The sequence below is a fragment of the Triplophysa rosa genome, linkage group LG1 (genome assembly GCF_024868665.1).
Source record: "Triplophysa rosa linkage group LG1, Trosa_1v2, whole genome shotgun sequence".
In the NCBI taxonomy this organism is placed as follows: Eukaryota; Metazoa; Chordata; class Actinopteri; order Cypriniformes; family Nemacheilidae; genus Triplophysa; species Triplophysa rosa.
The window spans coordinates 20999138-21008664 of record NC_079890.1 but is presented as its reverse complement, the minus strand read 5'-3'; the positions used below and the strand labels follow the sequence as shown (position 1 = coordinate 21008664).

Here is a 9527-nt window from a genome sequence, read left to right as displayed (position 1 = left end):
AGTTCGACTTCTGGGAAATGCTAAGAGAGTTATTGTAAAGTGCTGCGACACCTCCCCCTCTGCCTTTTAGACGAGGCTCGTGTTTATAATAATAATCTTGGGGGACAGATTCATTTAAAGCAATATAATCATCTGGTTTTAGCCATGTTTCTGTCAAACAGAGCATGTCTATTTTATGATCTGTTATCATATCGTTAACAAAAAGTGCTTTATTAGAGAGAGATCTAATATTTAGCAATCCGAGTCGTAACAGTTGATTATCTGTATTTTGTTCATGTTTAGTTTGTTTAACGTTTATTAAATTACTTTCAAGAGGTTTACGCATTATTTTATGTTTGCTAATCCGGGGGACAGACACAGTCTCTATTTTGTGATGTTTGGGAGAACGGATTACTACATGTTGTACATTTTGTGTATTCTGCGACGTGAGACGGCAAGCAGACAGTTGGTTAAGCCATTCTGTCTGCTCCCTGACCTGGGCCCCAGCGAGTCAAGTTTTAGCATTAGCATTAAGACTTTTTGCCATATTTCTAGACAGGATGGAAGTCCCAGCCCAGGAGGGATGGAGACCATCTCGTTTCAACAGGTCAGGTCTGCCCTCAAAACTCTTCCAGTTATTTATAAAAACTATATCATTCTGCAGGCACCACTCAGACAACCAGCCATTTAGTGATGATAATCTGCTATAAATCTCATCACCACGATAAGCATGAGGGGGCCAGAGAATATTACAGTGTCTGACATCATGCTTGCGAGCTCACACACCTCTTTAATGTTATCTTTTGTGATCTCCGATTGACGGAGTCGAACATCATTTGTGCCGACGTGAATGACAATCTTACTGAATTTACGATTAGCCTTAGCCAGCACATTTAAATTTGACTTGATGTCAGGCGCTCTGGCTCCCGGTAAACATTTGACTATGGTGGCTGGTGCCTCTATGTTAACGTTCCGAACAATAGAATCACCGATAACTAGGGCACTTTCAGCAGGTTTCTCAGTCGGTGCGTCACTGAGCGGGGCAAACCTGTTCGAGACTGTAATCGGAACGGTCGAGTGATGTTTTGTCCTGCGACTACGCCGTCTCACAGTCACGAAGTTTCCCAGCTGCGGAGGATTTTCAACCGGAACCGAGCTGTGTGCGCTAATGTTGCTCGCATCCAAAGTGTTTTCTATCGTCGTTAAACTCTTACTATCCTCAGATAAAGATTGGATGCGAGACTCTAATTCTAAGATCTTCTCTGTCAGCCTAACTATTTCCCTGCATTTATCGCATATAAAGCCCTCGCAGCTGACAGAGAAGGCTAAGCTAAACATATGACATGAGGTGCAAGTAACAATAATAGGAATAGAAGCCATAACTCACCGGATTTGAAGTGCAATTCCAACTTACCAAGGTTGCTCGATGGATCGTAGTATACTCGCTTAAAAAGAGAAACAGTTAGCACACAAGACAAACCAGAGGCAAGATGATATTCCACAGTGTGAACAGAAAGCAAGCTAACACGCTATTGCTATGCTAACGGCGTTAAGTTAACTATCACTTTTGGTTTAGACTCTTCCAAGTAAATAACAGGAACAGGGTTATTGAGATATCAGGATAAGTTAGCAACGACAATAATAATTAACGATAATAAAATACACTAATATTAGAGCGAAGTGTAAGAGCACGATACAAACAAGCTGCCGGCAGCGATGCACGGAAACAGGAAGCAAGATGACAGAACTTCTGTTTATTTGTTTTGTCATTATCTTTGTCATTTGTCAGTCGTTGTTTCAGTGTCCTGGTTAGATGTTGCATGGATTACTTTTGTTTCTTGTTCCTTTATTCTTTTATTAAGTTACTTTGTCTTCTCTAATAAATCTTATACTGCCGGATTACTCTTTCGTTACAATATGACACAAAAGAAGATTTTTTTTGAGAAACTTCCCAGTGGGTATGTGTCCATATCAATATCATTCATCCAAATGCGTCATTGATGCCCGCGTGTGCTGTTATTACTTGATTGCCAAACGGGAACAACTCATGCGCTGGTTTTAAACCCTCACGCGCATAGCAATACGCCCTTTTCACAATGACGTCACTTAACTTCCGCCTTTTTGCAAAGCAGTGTATCATAACATCCGTCTTGCAACAAACAAGAAGAAGAAGAAGAACTTCCGTTTTGCCGTCGCGCTGGAATTTAACAACAGTGAGAAAAAAAACTGACAGAACAGGTATTCAAGTACTTATCCTAGCACCATCGCTAACACAAAAAGAAAACAAAACACTTACCTTCATAATCAAACAGGTACTGTTCAACGAAGAATTTGTATCCTTTCTCTAGCTTTGATCTTGTCGTTAGAGAAAATTTGTCTGCAAGACATTGTACCTCATCTAGACGTATTTGTGGCAGATGTGCAAGCCACTTGGTAAACTCCATTCTGAGGCGCTAGCGGAAGTAACTTCTTCTTCTTCTTGAGTTTTACAGGCGGTTGGCAAATCAGCTTATAGGTGCATTACCGCCACCTTATGAACTGGAGTGCTAGCGGAAGTAATGATACACTGCTTCGCGGCAGAACTCCCGCGGCTCATAATGTTTTACGTCTTATAAAGCAATTTGATCGGTCAGTCCAAGAAACGAATGTTATTTACAACGTTATAATCAGCAATGCATTGCACAGCCACAGGCAATCGGTTTGCGCACGCGATAGGTTGTGTTCTAAAACACGTTTTCTGCCCTTGAAAGTAGGCTAACTGTAGGAAGGATACGCCACGTGAACGGTTGTGTCAGATAAGGGGAAAACTGTGTTGTTTTTATTACTGCATTCATTATGTATAACGGCTATATTTATGAAAAACAGCTGTTCATCTCCCCCCAGAACTCACACTATACAAAGGCTCTGCCCTTTAAGTGCGTGGGGCACATGAATGCGATCGGAATTCACCCGAAGATGTGATAATAGCGTTCAGTTTCTTGCACAGATCAATTGACTCGCTTTATAAGACGCGAATTTAACGTCACAAGGGGCAGGGATTACTTTTGTGTTGAATGTATTTGCGTTTTTTACTTTTATTGATTTAACTTTAATTAATTCAACCAAATATCTTAATAAATATCTTCTTGAAAAAACAATGCCACCCACATCTCGATGTACTGGAGGACTGTGGGTAAGTAAATTAGTAGCAATTTTTCGGTAAAGTAACGCATTAAGGAATATAAAATACAATTAAAAAGACAATATCCCTTTTAATTTAATATCATAAAAAGGCACAAATACTGGATGCAATATTTGTGTGCATGTTTTAATCATGGCCTATAAGTAACAGCAACAAAAACAGTATAAAAGGAACAAAACGCAATAAATAACAGAAAAACAAACTAACAGAATAAATGAGAACATGGTAAAAAACTGGCCAGCATCCTATTTATACTTTTGGAATCTGACCCTCAAAGAAAAGTAGTTGAAGACCCTTTGTATAGGGAATCAGCTATCGCCGATAGGTCTGAGGATCATCGATACACAATAGTATCGTCAATCGGAACAACCCTATTTGGAATGACATGAGGGTGAGTGAATGATGATCGATTTTAGGTGAACTATCCCTTTAAATGAAACCACTGACAAACTATATCAAATTTCCTGAGGTAAACAGCAATTACATTTTTACTTGGGTTCAATTCCCAAGTCAAACAAAACACCATCATCTAAATCATCTTGTTTGCCAGTGTTAAATAAAGGATTTCAATATCATTTTTAATAGAATTTGCAATCACTAAACCCTAACACTAGTAATGAACCATCCATCCATCCATGCTCTTCTTGTCCTCTACAGTGTCACAGAGGCTGTATTAAACCTAATCCTAATACGGTATCTAAAATCTCTCAAGAATGTTGCTTCAGCACCCAAAAGGAAGTTGACCCCTGTACATGACTTTGTCTGTCATCTACTTCACATTTCCTCAAGCTGTGAGTAAAAAGCATGCATATGCAAAATGACATCACTGAAGGAAACAATCAAGAACACCATTAACCCTCAACAACTCATGACATCACATTCATCAATTGAACTCATTGATTCGGTATGTGCACAAGACATATACCATGCCAAACACTTCCACCCAACAATTTCCATAACGATAAAATATTCCCTTTTGATTCCCTTGAAAGTGAGCAAGACTTTAATCATTGTGTAATACTAAACTGATATTGCAAACTCTAATAAGTCAGGATCATGAAATACTTATGAAGTTTTTCCCTCTCTTTATCTACACATTTATGTGACTTTTTGGAGTGTTAATTAGAGAGCCACTGGGTTCTGGAGGGAGAAGTACAGACATCATCTTGAATCATCCTGACAGGATGGCATGGCCCAATTACAGCGACGCTCCGTTTCACTTTGATGTAGCGGAAAGAGGGATAGATTGGGGCGAATCACTTACAGACATGCACACACACACACACACACACGCACACACACACACGCACGCACGCACGCACGCACACACACACACACACACACACACACACGTTATGCTAATGATGTGATTCAGCCCGAATGTTAAACTCTATGTAGCACCTTTAAAACGATGCTATACGAGAGAAAGGTGGGGGTGAGCTGCTGTTATGTCTAAATGAAGAAGCTCTTATTGTCAACGAAAATGAGACAAAGTGACTTCGCTCATCAGGGTTTAATTATACACAGTGTGATATGGGAAAAAGGTTAGGGGGCGGAGTTTCCTGATTTTACATTGAACCTGTTGGGTGTCTTTCATTAATTAGAGCTTGTGAAAGAATAAAGAGAGAGATGGAAGAGTAGAGGGAGAGATACGCGGGTTTACAAGGAAAGCCTGATATCATCGGGCTGTAATTAAGTTGTCACTTCAATTAGGGCGACTCAAATTGGAATTGTCTTGGGTTGCAGCACTGAGCGATGTGTGTTTGGTTAATTAGTCTGGTCGAATAGCCATGCAGAGGATTGCACGCACGCAGACGCATCACCAACCCGGCTCATTTACGGTCTTAGCTGACTGGTTTATTGTCGAGCATCAGGCAAACATGTAGGAGAACACGCAGGCCTCTACAGAATAATGTCGATTGAAGGTCAACTGGAAACCATCTGTTATTAGTGAATAAACCTGCACTGTCAGATTTACAGAGCTTGTCCTGAGGGCTGCTGAGAACATCACTGAATAACATCACGTGAATGTAGATGCCAAATGAGCGTCTCTTTTAGTCATGTTGTGGGAATTGTTTAAATCCAATAAGCTTTGCACTATCTAGATTGATTAAAGTGAAACTACAGTACACTCGATTGAGATAAAATGACTGTTTCAACTCATTCAAGACATTAAAGTGATAGTCTTCTTTTGTATTGTGCAGAAGAAAGAAAGTCATAAAGGTTTGAAATGACAAGAGGGTGAGTAAATGATGAAAGAATTTGAACTATTACTTTAAATTCTCCTTACCCTTACCCGACTGGCAACATTAGACACAACATTAGGGTTATAACAAAGAAGTTGATATACGGAGAAGTACGGATACAATTAGGTAATGTCATCCTTTGTCATCATTTGACTTTAACTCGTCTCACGTACATATGAAAAGTAACTTGCAATTTTAGGGTGAAAACAGAGATGGCGATAGAGAGGCAAAAGCTTTCATTATTTACTCATCACTTATGCCGGGGCCTCACCAAAAGATTTTTTAAATCTTATAAGAGTTTCAAACTGTGAGAGACCACAAACATGAGGACAAATAATCCTAGATTTAATCGTTTTGCTCCTATAATGTGTACTGCGCCGTGATGAAGACAGCACACCACACACGAACAGATTTTCACAGAGTCCTGTGAACAGGAAATCTCGCAATTTTTTATTATTTCACTGTATGTTAATTTTATATGTGTTCAATATAAACAAATGTATACATCTAACCTTTTATGTGTTTTACAAATATTTTATTTAAATATTATTTATTGTTGTGAAATTGAAGCAGCGTGTTCAAAATCATTTAAGGTAGCACAGCACTTGATTTTTTATTGCAACTTTCAAATATTGTTTTATTTATGTCTTCACAGTAATTAAAAAAGAATATTAAGACTGGTTTGTAAAAATAGCTGTTGACATTATCACATGAAATAGTCCACTGGATCTATTTTTTTCTGTTCTACCTTAAAGCATCAGCACACTCGGACTCCTACCACTATTGTAAGACGGCGGATCCATATGTCTGTCACTTGCACATAACCTGAATTTTTTATAGAAATTATTTGTCATTGCGATGATAGTGTCTGTAATGCTTTTGACAGAAAATTGACAGAAGAAAGAAATGTGTTTGGATGAAGTCACGACTACGGTTGTTATGCTTATGTCAGCTGGCTTTCTGATTGGGTATTGTTTTGTTCCACGTGACAATCAACACAGTTCTTGTGCATTTGTGCTCAGGGTTTCCCCCACACATCAGGATTTCTGATCATAAATATTCAACATGTTGTCCGATGATCTTCCGATCAGGTTCGTTCACTCTTAACACACATCACACCACAGGAAAATCAGATAAGATAATCTATAGAGCCGTTTAAGATCATCGGGACTTTAACTGATTGTCGGAAGGGGAGAAATCGGCCCGATTATCTTGTGGTGAGGCCCCGGCATAAGTCATTTCAAACCTGTATGACTTTCTTCTGCTGAACACAAAAGAAGATATTTTGAAAAATGGCCCCCATTGACTTCCACTGTACGGACACAAAACCCTTCTCAAAACATCTTCTTTTGTGGTCCACAGACACTCATGACAGAATTTTTATTTTTGAGTGAACTATCCTTTCAAGAATGATGTAACGTAACCTTTGCATCAGACTAAACACACGTTATGGTTCAGTTTGAAATTTGAATGCGTTGTTTGTTACTCATGTTGCATTATAGCTCTGTGGTCAACATCTCTCATTAGAATGACTGACAATTATGAAACCAATTACATTTCTAAGCCTTAGAGGTGTGAGATGAAATCTGGTGTTTTATTAGCCATTGGAGACTGTTAACAAAGCACTGTTTGGAAAACAAATTATAATCTCTCACTTGTGGTTATTCTCTTTTTCTTCCACATGTTTCACCCTCTGGTTCTTTCTCTTTCTCACTAGTCAATGAATATTGATGTGGGCTGTATTCCATCAGTCTGCACTGTTCTGTTTTTATGGTTTATCCATTGCTTGGTGTCTGTGGCTTTGCTTCAAACTCACAATGAGATATATTACAACTTCACTTGAAAATGTTAGTGTAAAAGGCTGGGCCGTAGCAGTCCTGATGTTTACTGTCATCTGTAAAGATTACTCAATCGACAGCAGCTGTAACACATGCAGTTAAAGAAAAACGACTACATCCAGCATGTGAAACAATGGTATTAAAACAAATAGCCATTTACTTATGGATGTCAAGTAAATTTTCATGTACAGTGTGATGTTTATCTTTCAATCTCGATCAAACTGTTACTATTTAAAAAAAATGGAAAATTTTCTTTTTCAAACACCGTAAGCATAAAGCCAAATGTATCATGTCTTTGTCTTGTTAAAGGGATAGTTCATCCAAAAATCAACTTTGTGTGATTTTTTACTCACCCACATGACGTCAAACATGTTTAGAGAACTTCCGGCGTCTTCGGAGCACAAATAGAGATATTTAGGTGACATCCGAGAGCTTTCCAGGCCTCCTCATTGAAACCATGGTGTCGGTTTTTGCCAAGGTCCAGAAAAGTACTAAAGACATCATTAAATTGGTCCATCCGCGCATAGTGGCTCAGTTGAATTTTTTTGAAGCAACGAGAATGCTTTATGTGCGAAAAACAAACCAAAAAACCGACTTTAATTGATATATTCTCCTCTGTCTTGTCAGTGTATGGGGCGTGTTCACGAGGGCACTTCGTCTTCTTCTTGGACGAGGGCAATTCTTCTTCGTCTTCTTCTTGGACGAGAGCACTTCTTCTTCGTCTTCTTCTTGGACGAGAGCACTTCAAAAGTAGACAGGTTCTTGCGCCGAACGCCGCATGAGGCTTGCCCCTATTGGATGCCGGCGCTCTGACTCACAACGCGGAAGCGCAACTCTGTGTTTACATGCAGAAGACTAAGAAGTGCTCTCGTGAACACACGCTTTCGATTAAAGTCGTTTTTTTGGTTTGTTTTTCGCACATAAAGCATTCTCGTCGCTTCAAAAAAATTAAACTGAGCCACTATGCGCGGACGGACCAATTTAACGATGTCTTTAGTACTTTTCTGGACCTTGGCAAAAACTGACACCATGGTTTCAATCAGGAGGCCTGGAAAGCTCTCGGATGTCACCTAAATATCTTTATTTGTGCTCCAAAGATGCCGGAAGTTCTCTAAACATGTTTAACGTCATGTGGGTGAGTAAAAAATCACACAAAGTTGATTTTTGGGTGAACTTCCACTTTTACACACCTTATGAATTTTGACCATTTTGACAACTTTCTTGGTTAGCTGGTGGTTTAAAATCTGCTGACATTCTCATCCGAGACAAACTAGAAATCCCTTTGGAATGAGGATGTGAAATCAGAGATATCGTCTGTTGTTAATAACTGTAACTCAAATGTCATTTGGAAAAATAATCCTGTCCAAACAGTATTCAAGACTGTCAGTGTTTATGACACAAATGCAGTGGATAACCTACAGCCACAGTGATGTTTCATATATTATCCATATTATCCAAGGGAGGATCTTTGGACTGTGCTGACCATAGCCATCCTCTGAGCTAATCACAGATTATAAGAAATGAGAAGAGAAAGGGAGATTTGTACCGTTGCGGTCAATAAAGGAGGGTTTGGCTGGTGGCTCTGTGGTGAGGGAAAAACATGTGAAAGTATGTCTAGTACTGGATCTCTCACAGTTTGTTTCCTTAGAGCTATGAACCTCATCCTGTGGCTTTAGGTCCCTGCAACCTCAAAATGAGAGTCCACATCACGAGTCTAACATTAAAAGTTGCATACAGTATGGGAAGGATTACAGGAACACATTTAACTGAGCCTCTGTCCAATTCGAGTAGATCCAGTATTTATAAAAAGTTTAAATTCAAGCTATTGCCAACAAAACATCATCACATAAGGATTTTATATAATCTAAGCAAATATAGCAAATTGTGTTATTTTGGTATAATTTGCCAATTCCCTATCTTTGTGATTCAGCATGTGTTTACCACAGATTGGATGGTTGTGTCACGTTTCACCACCACCACCCTATAAAGAAGAGCAAATGTGAAATACCCAAAGGGCTTTATTGAACAAATTTTCCCTCTGTAATGAAATGTTTGGTTATGAGTATTCTATCTGGGTTTATGTCAGAACTAATAGTGTCTGATCAATACCAAATGATACAAAACAACAAAGTTATCAAAGAGCCATTGTAATTTTGGGGAGGACAAGACATGCAGAGAAAAAACAGGCAAACTTTTTTTACTATTACCCAGGAAAAACTAGCTTTTCTCTTTCTTGCCTTTCCTAAAGCTATTATGTGGGAGAAGCACATCCAAACTTTCATG

At 39.0% G+C, this 9527-nt stretch overlaps 1 pseudogene; it reads right to left on the bottom strand.

Annotated features, from left to right (window-relative positions):
- Positions 1–483: 483 nt before the first annotated feature.
- Positions 484–9527, bottom strand: part of LOC130548425 (uncharacterized) — a 44198-nt pseudogene continuing 35154 nt past the window's right edge.